The 21,239-nt window shown below is 35.0% G+C and overlaps 1 long non-coding RNA gene across 1 annotated transcript; it reads right to left on the reverse strand.

The window, feature by feature from the left end:
• Window positions 1–2,390: 2,390 nt before the first annotated feature.
• On the reverse strand, window positions 2,391–14,323 carry LOC135301891 (uncharacterized). The gene is made up of 3 exons (XR_010363633.1): window positions 14,223–14,323; window positions 5,791–5,891; window positions 2,391–4,978 (listed from the first exon to the last, which is right to left on the reverse strand). It is a non-coding gene; the product is annotated as an uncharacterized LOC135301891 (long non-coding RNA).
• Between the last annotated feature and the right edge of the window lie 6,916 nt (window positions 14,324–21,239).

Raw genomic sequence — 21,239 nt, forward strand, 5'->3', positions numbered from 1 at the left:
CATTTCAGTGTCATATTTGACATTCATACAAATTATATAATACCAACAAAGCAGATGTTTGTTATGTTTTTATGATAGCTTATCTTGTTCCAGTAGTAATTACACTCAGGCGAGCAGGTCCCTCAGTTTCATGTAATCTTCTATCTTTTCACCCTTGAGAGCCATCTTGAAAATCTTGGCTTATGCTCTGATATAATATAATATCTTATCTACCCTCTCTTTAATTGCACCAGCTTATCTGCTTAACCTGCCAACTTTGACAAGAAATTTCTTTTTAAGTTATAATCTCTTCTATTCTTCTTATGCTGGGGCCAAAGTATATCAGCTAGACACAATAGGAATGTTACAGTCACTTTATCATAACTTGTTTTACAAATACAATCTGAAACAAATTACAAACTAATTGGAAAGCAGATTTTACTGGTCAAAAGGAAATGCTTCTACAAAATCTAGGACACATTCCCTTGAAGCAAACTAAAATACAGTGAAATTAAGAGTGAGCAAAGTTTTGAATCGTATTCCTGTCATGACTATCTTGTTTCTTGTTATCTGTGTTAATGTGTCTTTGAAATTACTCAGGGGAAAATAAGATTCAATACACTTCATAGATTTAAGATAAGACAATTTCAGACTTTGTCATTACATTGTGACACAAGTGTTGCTATTATTTGTGAAATTTCCCAGTAAATTAGGTCCTGATCAAAATATGGTACAATTCAATGATTAAAATAAAAGGTTACTTGAAATACCTCTCTTTTTATTATGATAGGGATTCAACTCAAGAGTTTCATAAATGGCATATATTTTGTATCATAACACTGAAGGAGGAAAGCCAGATTAGCCTGCTGTAGCAAGGTTTCTGTGAAAACAGAATTTCTTTCTGTAAGAAGCCATCATATAGCACTTAGTCACAGGAGTGTTTCTGCAGAAAAATGAAACTCTTTGGGTGTTTGCCTGCCAGTGTCTGAGGTGAAGACAATGTGGTCCTCCTGGAAAGCTCCCTGGGACACGAGACAGTGGGGGAAAAGTGCTCTCTTCTACATAACCTACTGTCCACCAAAGTTTACACGAACACTGCTCTTGGCATTCTTCTGACCACATGTCTGAACAGGCTATTTAGATTCCTTCTATATAAATACACTGAAATAACCCTTTCAGACTGATTTACCCTAAAGTCGTTCACCTTAACCTACACATATGTCTATGACACCCATATCTCAGACTAGCCTTGAAGAGTCTTTACATGAAGTTTCATCAGATCTGGATCTTCAAGAAATTCGGATTGCTAACCTCTCTGCTTTGCAGTTATTTTGAGGCTTTGTCTGTCAACAAAATTTGTTAATTCTTTGTTGTATGCTGACATAGCTCCTTTGGATTAGCCTGTGTTATTTCTTTTTACATATATTATATATGCTTTATACATATATTTTATATGCTTGGGGGTGGAGCAGGAAATAATAGAAACCATCGAGAAAAATTATTTTTTTAAATGCAGCTATCTAATCAAGATTCTTTCCTATACCAACTATGTACATGGACTCTAGAATTGCTCTGCATATTCTCAGCCCTGTATAGTCATTCATAAAATTCAATCCTTAACATTTCTGAAATACCCTGGAGAGTTCAAAGCCTGTTTATGGGATATATTCAAGAAAAGCACACAGATTCCTATCTTATCATCTGAATACACAACTCAGCACTAGCTCTGAGATCTGCAGCCATGTTTTGTGAAAGGTAGTACCTCGTTGATTCCCTCAGATATTTTTGAGTTTTGATGGGATGTGTGGTTATCTTTGCTTCTTTTTACTTGAGAAGTTTATTTTTTCTCATCTTCACTACAAAACAAATTTTGTAGTAGAAGTCTTCTCTTTCTGTGACTGAAGAAAACCTGTCCTATGAGCTTAATATCTTTATGGCAAGAGCAGGAGAAATTGTCCCTTGTTAAAGATTCTTCTAATTCAGATAGATCAAGATGATCCTTCAGGCATTAAATAAGTTTTATCCACTTAAAATCCTGAGTTTAAAGTAAAGCAAGACACAGATCAAGCAAGCAACAAGACAAAAGCTGGGAGAGGAGACAGTGGCAAAAGACTGTTGTAGAAAGAGGAAAAGCCCAAGTGTCTGGGGAGCTTCATCTTCTTGTTAACAGGTACTAAAGACCTGCACAAAATACCTCCTTTGCCTTAAGTTTCCAACTCTCACCTCCTTACATCTCTGAAGAAAACTGAGTTCTCAGATGGACTCTTCACCCCTAATCACATCCTAGAATCATAGAATGCCCTGATTTGGAAGGGCCCCACAAGGACGATGAAGTCCAGCTCCTGGCCCTGCACAGGAGAAAGTCTTAGAAATGGTACTTTTTTTTTTTTTGTGTGTGTGTATATATATGGGATAAAGGATAACTTAAATGCATAGCAAACAAATGTTATATTTAAATGACAAATCCCTGGGTAATCCTGCTAGAACTACAAGAGACCAGCAACCCCATATGAGACCACATGCCCACCTGACACAGAATATTGTGTCTGAAAGCAGAGACTAACAAATGCCTCAGAAACCATTTTAAAACAAAGCATGCAAGGCACAAGTCATACTTCCCTAGACTATTTTCCCAGATACCAGCAAACTGCAGTCAGCTCAGATAAGGCTAACAACACCAGTGCAAGTACACTGGAACTGCAAACAGTGTTTTATCCTCAGGAAAGTGTTTTAAGCACAGAAAAACTCATTTCCAAAGAAAACCAGAGGTGAATAGTAGTGGAAAAAAGGAAGCATTATCTTATTGCAGGATCAGGAAAATAAATTATTTATAGGCTGAATAAAACACAACTTTGAGTCATGAGGAGAAATGAAGGACTAATATTTAGTCAGTGCTCTTCCCTCCATCCTCCCTGAAAAAAAAAAAGGCAAAACAAGAACAGGTTGAATGTTTGTGGATAAGTGCTTTCCACAGCAGAAAGGGCAGATTAGATGGGACCAGAGATGATTGTCTCACCCTTCTTAAGCACAACCTGAGCTTCAGTTTTAAACAGCTACTTAGTTTTACCTATATTTCTTTGCAGGTTCTGTATTAATCTGATTTCTAAGACCTGGGTTAGAAACCATGTAGTGAAGTGTTCAAAATCTTTCAACTACATCTCATTTTAAAATTACAGATCTAGTGAAACTGGCTCAATACAATTCCAAATACACATGTAGAAATAGAAGTTTCTTTAAAGCACTGTAACTCTGAGCTCACATTGGTGTTTTTGCAGAGGTAGAACATTATCCTCCAAGAATAATTAAGATATTGCTGAAGAAATACGGGAACTGTAGCTAATGAAAAAAATGTAAATGTGGTTCATTACATATTAGTACTGTGTTACACTGAATAATTTTCCTTATATGTGTTTGGCAAACATTATAATTTGGCAAACATTATAATTTGCTTCTAATGGCAATAGGGAAAAATTTGTTCTTAAATGTAATACCTTTGGCTAGAAGGGCCAAGAAACAATCAACCATCTCAAAACATTTTTAGTGAAAAATACATAACCTCAATTTTATTGTATTTGATTGTTCCTGCTCATTAAAGTGTAAATGTTTTTGTGTGTGTGTGAATAATCCATGTAATGTTTCCTGAATGAACATCCTAAAGCAATAATATTTAAATATAGGAGGAAGGAGGTTTAAGTGACTATATCACATAACCCAGCAACTCTGTACAAGAGGAAACTCTAAATTCTCATTTTTACAAATACACAGTCCAATGCTGAATACTGGAGCTAGAGATCATGGTTAAACTAAACCAGGCTACTGTATTAGTCAGGGGATTGATAATGCAGCATAGAAGGCTTAAAAATTCCTGCCAACACTGTAAACCAATACACCTCTTTCACTTCACTGATATTTGAGGACTCGAGGATTGAAATAAAAAATTTGATTTCTCTTAGGCTATGTGCTATAAAAACAGCTATAAAAAAAATGAAGGTTGCCTTTCATGTCAGAGCACAATAGGTCAAAGTTTTGCTCAGCCTATGATATTTGTAACATGGTTTTCTTATTTTCAGAACAGGACTCAGCCTTGGGACAGGTAGTGATTTTCACCAGCTGAAGGGCTACTCTGAACTGCTTTTGTAAAAAGGATTGCATTATGTGCAATTTGCTAAGGATCTTTGTCTACTTAAATCGGCCTAGAATTTCAACTTCATTCAGTATGTTGGTGAAGGATTAGTTCTAGGTAGGTGCACCAGAAACTAAGTGTAGAAGCATATGCAAAAGTAGGGTGGTGTAAGCTTCCCTCAGTTACTGGCTTTGGCGAAAGAATTCATCTACATTATACAAATGAATCTTTGAAGAATCAAGCTATTTTGTGAGCTTGTCTGGGTTCAGTAGTGTAAAGCTGCTTTGGAAATGTTTCCTCATGTGACATGGATTGTGGTGGTGGCAGAAGAGATGCATGAGAAAGGAGATCCATCTGATAGTCTGAGTAAAAGAGACATGACATTGGGATGCATAGGAGAGAAGATACAGTCAGAAGAAATACAAATGAGAACAGAAAAATATAAGAAAGTGTTTCTCTATCCTAATTCAGTTCCCTTTCATGAAAAGCAACATGTAGGGAATAGTCTTGAGGTGAATCCTGGATCCCTGGTTGGGAGAAGGAGAATTTTTCCAGTATTACAGAAACTTTGTAATACTACTTTTAAGTCAGGCTTAGGGGTATTGTTTCCTTTGCTGTACTTCCTGACTGTAGTATGATAAAATCAAGTTTCCTTTGATCCTCTAAAATGCCCAGCATTAACAGTAGTTTCAGGGTTGATAACAAATTTCCAGCCTTCCTGACTCCAGGGAGACAAGAATACTGCAAGAATACTGATTTCTTTCATATCCTGTCATTCAATGGTTCAAGATCCCCAGAACTGTAGGCACTTCACCTTCCTTCAACTGCAAAGTGCCCAGTCTTCAGATGGAAAGTCAGAGCTTTAGCCACTTTTTCCTAAGGCAGAACAAAGGATGGTAGATTTCAAATTGTTTTGTGTTTCAGAAGGAATTTTGGACAAGAAGAGGAATTAAAACACAAATTTGTGAATTAAATTACAACTTAATTGCAACTTAACTTATCAAAATCAGTCTTCTTTAGACTAATACAAGTTTATATTATGTTCACTTTAGGATTTATTTTTTCTTTTTCCATTAGTATAAAATATCTGCAATTTAACTAAACACTCTAAAAGCACTTGCAAGCAAATTTCTGATATCAGATAGTGTTCATCCTTTCATGATTGCCAGGATCATTTATGCCTCTCTGTACTACCCCTCCATAAATCCTCCGCAGTTAATGAATTAGCATTAACTTCTACTGTTTTTTCAAACTCTTCTACTGAAAAAATAGAAATCAGTTTTTCAAAACCTGTAATTAAAGCATTAAATAAACAATAAAAACATTTAATTGATTGATGGTCAGTGTTCATTGGTTAGTTGTGTTAAGAACACATAGACAGGTCTTCACTGGAATAAATTGAACTTTATAAAGGTTCTGAGAGTCACAGAAATCCAATATATTATTTGAATTAGATCATTGCAGTTCAAAATATACCTCAGAAGACTTTCTGACATATTTATTAATTTTTCCCAGGAAGGCAGAAACAACTTTTTATAAACTCAAAATCCAGTCAGAGTAATAGAAAAGTCTCACTGAATCCTGAGCAAGTCATTAATCCTACACATTTAATTTAGAACCCAGTATGGTTCTGCCGCTCTCAGCTATCATACAAAAAGCAGTATGATTTTCAAAGAAGTTAAACTTACATGTATCACAGTCACATTCTGATCTGCAGTGAGGCCACAGCACTCAGTATCCCTTAAATGTTTCATTTCCATTATGTAGCACGGTGGTCTAATGTTTTGTACTGGAAAGATAATGAAAAACTCAGGAGAATGAAAAGGAAATCAAAGGGAAAAGATGTGCCAAAGAGAAAAGGCAGACAGCATGATTTAAAAAACCTTTCTGGCTTGCTTGAAATGAAATGTCAAACACACTATTTCTAATGCTGCTGGTCCTCCTGCTGTTCCTGATTCTGATATTTCTTAAAGCCTAGGATGCAAAAAAAATAAAAAAGGAAAAAGTAAAAGGAGAATTTTTTTAAAATTCTTGAGAACATTTAAATTTTTTCTAATAAGGTCATTACAGAAGTGTATATATACTTCATTTGGGAAGCGTATTCACTCATACAATACACAGACAACAAAGTTGCTATAAGTTTGGAAATCAGTCCTTGTTTGCCTAATGTGGGACCTATTTTCCAAAATCACTGCTATCACTGCTACCTATTTCCTAGCAACTGCTAGAAAGCCTAGCAACTGCAAGAGAATTTTTTTTCATTATTTTGTGTTTTTGAATCACCTTCATGGAGTAGATTCTTATCTGTGATTGCATAAAGAAATAAAGAGCCTGTAGAGCCTCTAGAGGTGATCTTTCTGAGCTCAATTGTATGAAAGTGTGTTATGTTTGGGTAACTATATGCATCTACAATTGCTACAGTACTTTACTGAAACCCAGAAGTACTCAGGCAGTTAAAGGGAGTATTCAAAATGGATTTAAGTCTGAAGCTCTGCATGTACAAATCCTTACAAAGAAGAGATACCAGTCTGTCCCACAGGGCAAGCCAGGCAAAATCACCATGAGAATGATCCCTCCTTATTTCAGCAGCTATCAAACCTCCAGGAGAACTGGGTGTGTTTAACAGATGTAATATGTACACTTGTACAGGTGAAAGAACTGAGTGAGGGAAAGAGGCCAGAATCTACTTCCCCATACACAGAATTTCACAGTCACAAAAAGAACAATCTCTTCAGGTCACTGCTCAGATGTCCACATGGAATTGTGCCTAGCCAGAAAAGGGTGGTACTTTGAGAAATAAGCAGTGTCTTCACTTGAAGTTGTTCTTACCCTGAAAGTCTCAGAATTTTAGACATTTACATACCTTCCCAGGAAAAAAAAAAAATCTTATGAAATTTCCCAGGGGAAAAAAAAAGTGGAATTAAAGTGGAAAGACTATTTGTTTTCAAAATTATAGGAGAGTTAAATGAAAGCTAAAAATCAGCAAAAGTGAGTACTGAAATAGAGTATTTTCTCTGTAAACTATTTACTCAGTAGATTAAACTGAAGGAATATAAAGTGAAGATGAGCTCTCTACAGGGGTAAGTGGATCCTTTGACTGGGTAGCTACTGTTTAAAAATAGAGATGAATTCTGACAGTGTTCCAAGGGCTAAAATATAGAGAGAAACTTAAAGTCAGAGTTTCAGTTAATAACATACAATTTCACACAAAGAACAGATATCATGTTATGTCTTCGCCTCTGTGTGCAATGAAGCAACAAGCTTCCTGGCTTTCCAGTATTTGCCCTTTCATTTCATTATAAAGCAAGGATTGTTAAATAGCTTTCCTAACTTCTTTCATTTTGTGTCATTCATACACAAAACATTCAAATTAGGGTCTCCTAGTCAGAACGGTAACTTTGGAAAGCTTCACATGAATTTTCTAAGGAATTTATTCTACTTAACAATTCAACATTCAATAGAATGTCAATATAAAAGTTCCTCAAAGCCATCTTTACATGTTTAGTTATTCCTGGTTTTTTATTATAGACATAACTGCTTTTTATTCATCCTGGTCTGATTAAATGAGACATTTTTGCACTATAGGATCTGTGGGAAAAGAAATGACTGAATACTTTCCCAAGTAGTCCTTCAGTTTTTGAATTCAGTTCTCTTAAATATTAGCTATGTCTCAAATGGTTCATTGTTCACTTGAAATCCTTGTTTTGAAAAACTGAATTTCTTTATGCAGTATATAATTATATATACTTAATGACACCTAGGTATCTATCTATCTAAAAAAGTCAACAAAATAATGCTTGAGGTTCCAAAAGTCTTGCAAAAAAAAAAAATCTTACCACATAAAAATATGGGCAGAATACATGTCCAGCTATAAAGGTGGGACAACTTGTGTTTAACAAACACTTCGTGATTAGGTAGAGATTAAAAATTGGTAAAAAACAAATAGAGAAGAAAAGATAACATTTGAAACTTACCTAAAGAAAAGAGAAAGGTCAGGACAATTGCAACATGGTTTTCAAAAAGTGTTATCATATATAGAAAGAATAAACTAAAAAGGTCCTGATGTCCATTAAATCAGAAAAGTGGGTTTGGGTCTCCTATCCTGACACTACTGCAATGTTTTTTGCCACAGCAAAAAATAAAACTGTTCAATGACATTTCATGAAACAATGTCACTATTGTTGACCACGCTGTCACAAAGAATGTGTTGGCGTGTTTAATTCCAAGTGTTTGCTTTTCATCACAAAACAGAATGGGATACAGATTCTTTATCTTGTCTTCATTAATTCTCTGGAACAGAGGCACTGGCAGGTTGGAGAGCATATCCTACAGTTCTTGAAGGGATCATGAGTAGAAGGGAGATTTGGAGCAGCCTCATAAGCAGATGTTTTGCTGTGTCTCTCAATTGCATCTGTCTTTGCTGAGAGTCTTTGTCATTTTGAGAGACTGCTGATGCAATCATGGGGTTGTATAAGGCAGACATCCTGTTAAAGAGATGTGTTGCCTTCTGCATCTGCACAGTCAGGACCTGCCGAGACTTCTGCACATTTTTCTCCTCTAAACCCATGGCATATAACTATAGAAGTCATACATCTGCATTAAATTCTGACAAAAAGCTCATTGTTATTCTCTTTTTTTATACCAGAAGCCTGTAAATATAGAACAGGGGTCAGAAAAAAATGGATGCACAACAGAGAGAACATAGAGAGAACAGGTATTATTTATCTCTGGAATCAGAATCAGAAAGGGTAATGGGTATGGACAATGTTGTCGTGCAGTCTCCTTCACAGATGTTGCAATCCTCCCACCAGACATCAGGCTAGACTCTGCATCCTACAAGAGCCTCCACAATGCAGAGCATTAAGAGCAATAGAGAATGGAGGTCTAGACATGCTTTTCAGCATCTGCTGCCTGTATTATCCAAAATAAAGGACTCAGTGGATATTCTTTGAAATATCTGTCACAACTTTGCACACCTTGGAATGGTTAGCTTCCTGTAAACTGTGAGGCTCCAGGATCCATTAGTTACAAGCCGGTTTGTCAACTTTGGCTGCAAAATTTTGTCTGACAGGTCATGGTAACGGGCTTCCAAGACTCTACACTTCCAAAAGTTTATCATCCGTTGCTGGCTGTTACACTTCCCAAGCATGATGCTGTCCCACCAGCCTTGAATGACCACAGCCACAGAAGCTGTGGCTTCTCAGAGGCAAAGCTGTGACAACACTGAAATTTCTCAAAAGTCGGGCCAAAAGAGGCCCAGAAGTCAGACCATTCAGAATATTGTCCCAGAGCAGCTTCCTCAGGTGACCAAGAACACACCAGTTTCCTCACACTGAGTCTTTTTTTCAATGACTGGAAGTTTTGGAGGCAGGCACTGGGAGGTCACTAACAAGGAATGCTCAAAAGAATGAGTAGAAATAAAATAGTGGTTTTATAAATATGAACATTATATAAGACATGGGGCTGGTGAAAAACAACAAAATATTCATCTCCAGGGTACTTCCATACTCAAGAAGGAAACTGTTGTGGTCAGGTAACTTTGAACACCAAATGCAGTAACAACACGTGGTCAACATTGCAGATAACTCTATGCAAAGCAAACCTTCTGAAAAACTGTTAGTGTAGAGACTTAAGCAGAACGTGTTTGGATGTACCCTTTTTGAGTTGCTTTACTTGCTATTGTGATATCTCCATTATCATGAAGAGACAGGAAGGAGAAGCACAACTTATTATCAGTAAAGACCTTTTAAAACTATTTGGAATAAAGGTCAAATCTTTCATTATGTTTATTAGGAATTGTATTATTAGAGATGTGCGTTTCACCTGACTTTGTGTTTCACCATTTAACCCTGATAATACAATACAAAATATTTATTGCTTTGAAGCAAAAGGAAACTACGCGGCTTTCAAAGAAATGTCTGTATGGGGTATTTAAATGTATCTCTGATTGAATTATGAATTGGCAAGAAACTTTCAAGGTTAAAATGGAAAAATTATCATCTCTATTAGTGGACATTGTTAACGTGCCCATTTATTAGAAAAGACAAGTAGAATTAAATAAAAATGGTTTGCCCTTGGGTGAAAATTAGTGTGACTGTTGAGAGGAATTAGAATAAAGGAAGGTGATTTTTTCCTTTCCAAAGATCAATTGAATTTTCTACTGGTTCCAAGGTGCTATACAGGTTATGTCATAAAGATCAACTATTGCTTCAGGAAGGAGAAAATTGATAGATTCATTAATTCACAAAGAAAACACAAAATCCTCCTAAATACTCTAAGGAAAAGTGAGGGGGCATGGGGGGTGGCGGCAGTAAAATCATCATCACTTCTAAGGCAATATACCTCAAATTAAAATACTTATACTCAACCATGAAAGTTATTTGATGTATTTTAAAAGCATAACTCACAAAATACTTTAGTATGGCTCCAGAAGCTTAAGTCATGCAAAATTTCTTCCATATTGTTGACAAAAAAAGAAAAAAAATATACCATCGAAAATGAAGTTTAATGTAGATGCAATAAAAAAAGAGTTAATTCAATGGGGATAAATCTTCTGGGAAGTAGTGAGATCTATTAATGCAGTAGAAACAATGTGATTTTCTAGAAAATTATTACATTACATGGTTAAAACCAATATTATCTCACTAAGAACTTATGCCAATTGAGTCCAGGAAAATTCATGATAAGAAAGACTTTCCAGGCACTTGCCCTGAATGAAGTCATCCAGTCTTTAAGGTTTCCAGAGTAAAGACTTCATGTTTTTAAAGACAACACATGCAGAAATTGCATCTAAGTCATTATTCCAATTCCAAATCTTGATTTTCATGGCTACCTGAAAAGGGCCACTGCATAGGCAAAAGGTCAGGCAGAGACCTCTGGTTCTAGTTTAATCTCTCTTCTGCCATTGACTTCCAGAAAGGATGTGAAGGACAGAAATTCTGTAGGTGGCATAGCTGTGCAAATATACCTCTTGTCAAGTAAATGCATGTAACCTGACACTAAGATATCTGAACATTTCTAACCTGTTAATTCTGTTCCAGGAGAAAGAGCTGAAATATCCCAGACTAGAATAAAGCATAGTCAAGAATGTTTTGCTAATGTTGGGCCCCAAGCGCAAGATGATCTTTAGATATAAATATAGATATATAAAGATATGAAAGAAGGCTAAAACTATTTATTTGTGTCTTTTAATGGAAAAATATTTCTTCAGTATTTCCATCGCCAGCTGGGGCTCTGAGATTTGTAAACAAAATGAAAATCCACCAAGATGAACAGAGTTTAGTGGAGATAGGAATGGCTAGATGTGGTGCCCATTGCAACCACTATAAAAATATTCTCGACAAAGATTTAATATTTGTAATGGTTTATAAAAAAATAATACTTTTTTACTTATCTCTGACTGTGTGCATTGAAAGCTAGAATGCAGTCCTTATTCACACATACCAGGTCCAGAACCATAATATTCCTTCCCTCTTCCAAGCAGATAGAAACTGAAGATAAAAACCTTTTGGGTTTTACAGCTCTGGTCATTACACGTTTAGCTCTTACTATTTAACAGCATGAAAATGTTGAAATTTGGCAGGTGGGCCTCATTTTTCCACAAATGCAAGGTAATGCACATTGAAAGGGGAAAAAATATTGAGTCTATACACACTAGAAGGTTATAAAGTAACTGGAGACATACAGAAAGTGTACCCTGTCATCAATGTCAATTATTCACTGAAAACTTCAAGTCATTGCTAAATTTGGCTAAAAAAAAATATATTTGGGTATACAAAGTGCAAAGTAAAATATTCTGAAAATATCTGTACATAGAATACTTTTTTGTTTTTATGGTGGAATATTTATGTGGCAAGCTGCATTTAGTTCTGGTCATGTGTTCTCAACAAAACATAACAAAAGGAGGAGGAAAAAGTGAATAGATATGAAAGCCTGAGAAAAACATCTATGTTTTAGGTATCTAGTCTGGAAGTTCTTCCTATGCAATCCTAGAAGTTCCTTGTGTAGCTGAATGACAGAGAAAGACAATTATCATAACAACCGCTCTTGTCTTTCTCTGCTGTTATTTAAACATGAACACTGCCTTATTAGGTTCCAAGCATGTTAGCTTATGAGCTGTTTAGAGAAAGGAATATTGCTTTCTTTACATGCTAGAATCACTCCTCCTGGCACAAAAAGGTGAAAACTGTACTGCTGTGCAGTAAGGCTTGCCATATGAAGAAAGAAACCAAATCTAGTTCAGTTGGAAACACAGCCTAAATTTCTCTCTTGAACCACAGATGGAAAGAGTGCCAAAGGGGTATCATGACTAAGAGCACAATTCTCTTCCCAAGAATTCATACATTATTGCTACTTTGAGGGGCAATGCTGCTGCTTCTGTAAAAGTAAGACAGCTTCTCTTCTATTTTGGAAAGTTTCCTTACGAAAAGAATGTAACAATAAAGTGTCTTTTATTTTCATCTTTTTTTTAATGTATCAACAAACTTTGACAGCATGATCTTTAACCTTTGCCTATAAATATTCTTAGTGTTGCAATCTGTTCTGTGTACTATAGTTAGGATAAGCATGCATAGAAAAGAAGGGAAAGAGGAGATGATTGGAAAAAAGATGGACAGAGAAAGTGGGTTTTTTTCTTAGCCTAACTAGAGTTTTACACAAGCCCCTCTTGCAGAAATTTTGCACTTCTCTGCAGCTAACAGTGCATTATTTTCTGCTTGCTTGAAGACAGATTCATTCACAACATGCAAGATGGTGATTGTGTTAAGAGAAAAATATTAATAGATTTGAAGGGCTTGCTTTTTGAGGCAACCATAAAGACATCATCCAAAATCTTAGATGGTGTCAAATAAGCCAGAGAGAATAGAAATTAATTTATAGCATATAATTAAAACTAAAATTTAAATTAATTCTACTTTGGATGGATTTCAAAATTCAGATAATCACTATCATAAGATGATATAATACTAATGTAAGCAGCTAAGATCTTTAGCCTCCAAAAGACAAAAGCACTGGTTTTATGAGTATGCACTCCAGTATTAAATTTTTATACTCACTAATGAAATCTCAGTCACAAGCCTGAACAGTAAGTTAGGGTTATTTTTGTTTGGACTATAACCAAAATTAAATTATATTTAAAGAGCAGAAACCCTAACAAAAGCCCATATATCTATGTATGACTGTGAAGCCAATATTACTTGCTGTTAGGTGACAGTTACTGTCATTATAACTGCAGTACCAGACAAAAACTTTGTAAGCAAGTTCATAAATAACTTTCTCCAAACAACTCTGTTTCTTTGTCTCCTTATTATATAGGAACAGGAAACAAAGATATAAAAGACAGAAGATATATTTGACAGTTATAGTAAATAACACAATTTTTTGTCTTTATGATCATTCTCACAGTAAATTTATCTTTTGATGTCATGCTACTAGTGACATCAACACAGAAAAAATGTCTTTTTCATTACATCATGTACCTCTTGGCATTTGAGACCAAACTTATTTTGCTGTATACAAATCAGAGGGGAAAGATAAAAGTACACTAAAGAACAAAAGTAAGACCTAATGTGAATCTGCTGATAGTGTAGTTGCTCCCCTTGGCCTCATCCATGGCTGAAGGAGCTGTAACACAGGGGAAAATACCACACTTTGACAGCCTGTGGAAATGTGGTACAAAGAAGATGAAGCACAGACAGAAAAAAGGAATTCTTTGTCTAATGTGCAGCAGCAATGTGCTTTCCGCAGTGGCTCTATCTACCACTGGAAAACTGAAAAGGCATACTGTGGGAGATACAAGCTCCAGGATAATAAAAATTGGTCTCCTAGAGGATGGGAAATAGCTGTATGCTACACCCCAGAAGGTAAGAATAACCCAGGTTCTTGTTAATATCTGCCCTGGGGTGGATTACAGTGAAGCAACACTGAATGATCTGTGCTTGTAAATATATCTATGTAGGGTTTATTTTAGAGCAATTTGTTTGCAATGGAAAGCAGGTATGTACCCATTTTAGTTATTATTATCTATTGTAATAAGCAATACAAGAACACAAAAATATCACTTATAAAAATGTATAAGAGAAAAAAAAAGAAAGAAAAAGAAAGGGAAAATGTGTACAATCACCACCAGTGGATCTACAACAATGCCTTTTGTGGAAGTGGTAACCTTCATCCCCTAGGACTGGAGGAAGAAGCCCATGAAACATAGTCTGATGGTTTAATAAACACATAGGTTCAAGTGGGAAGAGCCTGGTACCTCTCCTGTGTGGGGTAGGATATCTCAGTCCTCAGGTGGAAGGCCTTAGAAATTAGTCTAGGGGTGCTTCAAGGGTCTTTCATGGTTTATGACACCTTCTAAGACACAACAGCTGCCTCCCATGTCAGCTCAGTCGGGCCAGTAACGCCCCATCACACCTGCCCCTGTGTGTGGGGGGAAGTTTTGCAACACAGCTGAGGACAACCTCTGTGATAAAGAACACCATCCTGCTTTCTTGTCAGCCTCAAAGCCTGGCTTCACCAAAGTACGCTGGTGCCTCCACAAATGGATAAATATTTTGAGTCATTAACTGCTACCAGCCCAGCCTCTCAAAGCGCATCTATGCCCTAGCACACATATTGTTAAAAATTAAACAGATCCTGTGCTGCTATGAATTGATTAGGATCAGGAGGTCTGTTTCTCCCATTAGATTTCCAGCATATGGAACAGAATATTTGGTTCACAAAGGGCTTGATCCTGCACCTGTTTGTCAGTGAGGACTCATCATTTTGTTTAGTTTGTCATTAACTATATGTGGGGTTGGAAGAATACAACAGTTACAGCAGGAAGTTACAGCAAACTTTGTTGTGATTTTTTTTAGTTTGAGAATTGTCCCTGCTTCTTATTCTTTAAAATATTATCATTTAGGGCTGAGGCCTCCAACTCCTTAGGAGGTGTGATCTGAATTACCACTCAGAGAAAAAAAATCATCTGATGACCTTTGTCCCCTCAATTTCAATGAGCAAATTGAAAATACATATCACTTCCATTTGTTTCTATTCTTTCAAAATACTTGCCCTTTTCAAGGTAGGGCTTTTGCTGTCGTATATGTTACTTTTCTGAATGTGTACTGCAATTAGAGTCTAATTAGATATTAAAGCCAGTTACTAAAAGTAGTTATGAAAGAAAATAATTTAAATGTTGTAAATAAGACGTAGGTAATTGCTAGACAAAGTTAAACTGTATAATAACTACAAATGTTAAACCAAGCATATCTGATGTTGAAGAAAAGGCCTACAGCAATTAAGAGAGTCAGCTATCTTTTTGCAGGTGTATCATCTGAAAATTCACCTCTAGGCCAATGAAAATGTCCATGCTATAGTAATTATTCATTCAGTAGCTAAATGTTCATTCTATAAAGCTTTGCCAGAAAAAAAAAAATATATATTGTTTCATAATTCCATGAAATGTATGTATTAAACATAGACATTTTCTTATTCTTCAGTAAAAGTGTAATCCACCAAACTGAGAGGACTCACCAATGCATTTCTATACCAAAAGCTAATGAAGAGGGGCCAGTTGCTTGCTTATTGCCTTCAGACTCCCAGCCATTTTTTATTTCACAAATCTCTAAACCAGAAACTCATTTTTAATCTTGATGTTTTTTATAATATAGTCCTAAAATCAAGGATTTTCAATTCCTAATTACAGATAGAATCATCACATATCAGACCACTCAATCAATACGTATTTATCAGAAAGCAGCACCTGAAGGAGAGCAGCAGAAACACACAGAAGCTCCAAGTGATGCTGGGTCAGAACTCCTCACAGCTCCTCCAGAAAGAGGAAAGAAATCAGCAAGGTGTATTGACTAGAACTCAACAATATATGTCCTATAAAATGCTTTTAATGGCTTAGGATGAAAGGTAAATATAAAGAGCAAGTCAGCCACCAGTGACTGGAGAACTCCCAAGGAAAGCAATAGTCATGGATGCTTTTGGTAAGAATTTTACTTGGTTTCATTATGACAGCAATGTGAAATGCATACTCATTATTAGCAGAATCTGAATTCCTAAAGTGTCTCCTAGGCAAATAAGTGGCCTGCCTGGTCACTAAAAAAAATCAAATGTTATTTATTAAAATATTCAACCATTGTTTTACATTAATTTCACAAAAAAAAGAAATATTTTAAAAGAAAGTAAAAATTCTGAGAGTGAATTTTCTTTACAGAGTTTTATTTCCTCAGTGGAGGTTCCAGGTTACTTATTTGAACTCACTGTGCTATCTGCCCATTGAGAAGAAAGAATATCCTCATATTTGAAGCAAAGTCAAAACTCATATTCTCTTTCCAATCAGAATCCTGAGGAAAATGTAAATTAATGTTCAAAATATCCTTGTAGTAGTCCAAGTGATGAAAAGACAAAGAGCCTTCAAAGCTCAAATCTTACAGGACAGTCCTCCAGCCTCAAGAGAGGCAGAATGGGATGCAAGTGAATATCTTTGTAGACAAGCTAGAGAAATTTAGGAATTTAGAGGTTAAGAATTAGAGGGAGTTTAGACTTCGTGTGTTTAGACTTTCTAGAAGAGTGATTCTTCAGGCCAGTTTTAAACTTTAAAACAAAGCTTTGATAGATTATATTTGTTAAAATTTTATGCTACTATAAGTTATTACTTAAATTTTATCAGAACTATTCCTTCCATTCAAGATGCCTAAAACTAGGCACCATCAGAAAATTAAACAGACAGATTTTGTAAATATTTGAACAAATAACACCAGAGGAATTAGTCTGGTGAAGAATTAGTCACCTTGTATGTAACTACTTTTAAGGCAGAATGGAAATTAATGTTAAAATAAGTCTTTATAATATTTCTATAACTAAGCACAAAAAAAAAAGAATAGTAAACTAGAAACATGTTGTGTGAGAACAAACATGACGCTTTATCAGCAGGCAACAGTAACTTCAAGAGAAGAGATTGCTTTTAGACAGCATGTTTAGTGCAAGGCTACAAGTCTCTGGTAAGACTCTCACCAATTAGTCCTGATAATGTTTTTCTAGATCTGTAAGCTTTGGCAAGAACCATTTTTCCACCTTTATTATCCAAAATTTCAGCTATTTAAATTCAATACTTTATAAACTAATTTATATTTAATGACTGGCACTTATTGCTATGATTTAATTGACAATTCAGAGTTTGGTAAAAGGATGAACTCAATATATTAGAGATCTTTTCCAACCTTATGGATTCTACGACTGTATGTATCTGCTATGATCATTGATTCTCAAAGACAAATAGTTTTATTTTGTTTTCATTTTTTGTTTCACATTGATTTAAATTTTCTACAGCTGAGGCATTGGAATGTAAAAATCAATTTATTTTTGTTTAATTCAATTTAAGCAATTTTCTTTCAAAGTTGAATTCTTTGTGTTGCATCATTTGGGATTCAAAGACTGCAGGAAAATCTTTATCTACCAACATGGGACAGTTCAAGTCTTTTTAATTACAAAAGCTTTCCTGCCAGTGTTAGATTTAATTAAATCTTCCTTTTTGTTAAATTTAAGTCTAGGACCAAATTCAAACTGACAATGCCTCTTTGATTCTTGGTCTCAAAGGGGGAACATTTCATCTGTTGTGAAGCCAACATCATGAATGAACTATAGCTTAAATAAGGTAAATTAAAATGAAGGGAAATAATTAGCTAATAAAGACAGTCCTTTATTTATTTTCACATTTCCTTGCTTTTCTAATTTTTCTAACACCTCGCCTCAGTAAATAAGGCAATATTTTAAGGCACGCATAGACAAAGGACACAAAAAATAACTGTGCACTTCTGATTTGAAATCTTGACTTACTACAAAAAGAGGGAAAATCTATCTGTGCTTTAAGTTAGAATCTACTTCAGCTTCTCAGTTTTTTGTAAAACCATGTCTGTATTCTTGAAGGAAACAATTACATACATGTACTTTCTCTATAAAAGTAGCTCAGTCTTAGTGTATCCTTTACAAATGCAAGGAAAGTTGAAACAATCAAGTATTATCTGAGTGAAGGCCAGAATTATATTCTAATATTCTTACAGGAGATCTATTTCTTTCCCCAGTTCTTTTTCTGTTTCTTTTATTCATGTGGCCTTTACATCTTCACTAGAAGCTACTATTTGTCGTTGTCGTTTACTCTAAGTTTGCAAACCTTACACTTCCTGCTGAGAAACTTCTCTAAAAACATCAGGACTGTTGGGAAGAGTAGCCAAGATCCTTTAGTGTACAAAAATGATGGAGGGTGACTATTTTTTTATTTTTCTTAAATGATTAGATACAACTGTAAATGTCTCCTTATATATTAACAGAGCCTTACTGATTCTGTCAAGATAAAAGGTGCTGGAAAGGAGACAATAGAGATAGCAAAGGAAACTTTTTCACTAATTCCATTTAAAATATACTGAAGATATATCCCATGCTTGCTTCTTTAGTGCTTTCTGAAAATAGAAGGCATCTAGAAGGAGTAAATGCTGATTTGTCAGGAGTCAGTAAGGTATAAGTACAGTCTGTGTCAACCAGATTTCAGCAGGTTCTCAGAAGACAACCTGATACGTCTTCTACATGGTATACACAAACCTCCAGCTGGGTAAACAGAAAGCATATAATTGTATTTGCCTTTCTTATATAAAAGTATCTGAGTAAAAGATTATCCAAAATTTCTATAGATGGAGATTAGGAGAGCATAACCTTCTACTTAAAAAAAAAATCTATATATCAGTCCATGAATGTTAACAGGCTCTTTGGACATTTGTTGCTTTTATGACTGACCACTTCACAACCTTTTGTGGAATTGCACAAAAAATTCTGATTGTACTGAATTCAATCAACAGTAGCTGGTAAATCTGAAACACAGACTTTTATTTAATAATTAGAGCAGAAAGTGAAGGAGTCAAGTACAATGCACAGGTTTTATTCTTCCTTTCACATATCCTGTTTTGTAACATTAAAAGCAGTCTGAAAATAAAAATCTCAAAAATATTAATGCATATCTAAAAATAATCATACTATAATGTCAACAAAATCACTTTCAGAAATTTCTCAGTTGAAACAGGTATATATCTGACTGAAATTCTTTTTATTTTCCACTTTCAATATTTGTACTGAATGCCAATCAAATGTAACAGAAGACTCAGTATTTGCTGCCAATTGTCTGCTACATTGTGAAAATTCCAGAATCATTGATTATCTTCCAATTCTTTTAATTATTTGGATTATCAACATAACTTTTACATTCACCTCAGCCAACAGAAACTTTGCAGAAAAAATACTGTAATAATACTGAGTACTGCAGTGTTTCACTACTAAAACTTCAGGTTTCTCCACTTAATTCTTATTAAACTAAACATTTCACAGCTGTTCTTTCAGTTAGAATGAACGATATTTTTGGAATTAATTTTACTTTAGTAAAAAAAATGTGGGTTTTTCATAATCAAGAAAATTTGTAAATTACTTGACTCAAAAAGAAACAAACCTCTATAACAAACACATTTTTTTGCCAAATGGAGCAAGGATGAAAGTGAGCCACATGTGCCAAGCAGGCTGATAATATGGGTAAGGTATTCTCTCCTGTAGATATCATTGATTATTTATTTGGTACAAGATATTTCTTCACAGATAACATTAGAAATATTTTCTTTAACCCATTTCCTCCTGTCTGTCCCTCCTCACTTTCTTCAAAGCTCAGGTCTACCATCTTGAAAAATAACAAATCCATCACGTTACTTCTAGGTCTGTGAAATTTTTAGGAGAGTCAGAATTTAACACCTCGAAATTCTGAAACCACATATCTCAAAGAAAAGCAGGAGTTTCCTGCACATGGTAAATTTTTGTTCTTTGATAAATGATATTAGATTATAAACAGGACATTATCACAATCTGCCAACAGCATAATCTAAAATATTTACCCTTTATGCTATAACTCTGTTTCTGGAATTCCTAAATAAGCACTGTTGAGTTTAAAGTGGCATAGGGAAATCTTAAACAGAAAGTTTGAGCTTTTCTTAACTTGTAACATGGTTTAAAAAATGTGCTGAAATATTCAGAACCATGTCTTTGCAGGTTTTGGTTAATTTGAACGGTAACAGAGGCCTGAATTTCAGGAACAGAACAAGCACAAGGCACCATCATAACAAGGTTGACAAGAATCAGCACCAACACGGGGACTTCATTTTACCACATTCTCTCGGAATTAGGAAGAGGCATATGCCCTATAGAAGAGTTTATACACACCAATACAGATAACAAATACTGGTTTTGAAATTTGCTGCATTTTAGAAATAAATAGGACATTGAATAATATGAATGGCTTTTTAGTTTTTTTTCTCCCTGCAGTTTGCCTAAGGAAAGAACTTGTGATAATGTGGAAAGGAACTTGTATCATCACCACAGGAGCATTTGTTTAATGGCATTCATTTACATAGAAATATGCACCCTAGTAGGAGCAATTCAGAAATTCAGCAAACAGCTTGTGATTTCAAAAAACTGTTGACAATGCTAACAATTTTCAGTAGTAAAATACCTTCTGAGTAGTTGAGATTATTTTTTGTTTGTATAATTGTCATACTAAATCATTCTCTACCCACTGTTCTGTTTTCTTCTGTGGTCATTTTCTCATTTTTATTAACTCTCAGGCAGCCTCTCATTTCACAAGTCAGAACTACATTTTCTAAGAAGGTTATTATTAATTGGTGCAAAAACTCACAATAAATACTTTAACTCTGCAAGTTTATGCAAGAGTAGAAGATATTTAGGCTCAGATGAAAAAAAATGTGATGATCAACACTACAGTTCATAGAGGGACTCAGCTCCAGAAGTGCTGAGTCAGATCCTTCTATTGCAGTAAAATCAAAGTTCATTATTATCCCATGGGATTTAGGCCTATACAAAGGGATTTCACAGTCAGCTGTATGAAGGGACACCTAAAACAGTCAGCAGAAAAATGCCTAAACCATAAAAGAAAAAGCACTGTTATTGTTGTGTTTGAGGGTCCCAGGATGAAGGAAGAGATGAGAATCTTTACTCCATGTTTCAGAAAGTTGACTCATTATATTATGATATTATACTATATTATATTAAAACTGCTATACTAAAACCATACTAAAAGAATAGAGAGAAAGGATCCATCAGAAGG

Source organism: Passer domesticus, chromosome 5, assembly GCF_036417665.1.
Source record: "Passer domesticus isolate bPasDom1 chromosome 5, bPasDom1.hap1, whole genome shotgun sequence".
Taxonomy (NCBI): domain Eukaryota; kingdom Metazoa; phylum Chordata; class Aves; order Passeriformes; family Passeridae; genus Passer; species Passer domesticus.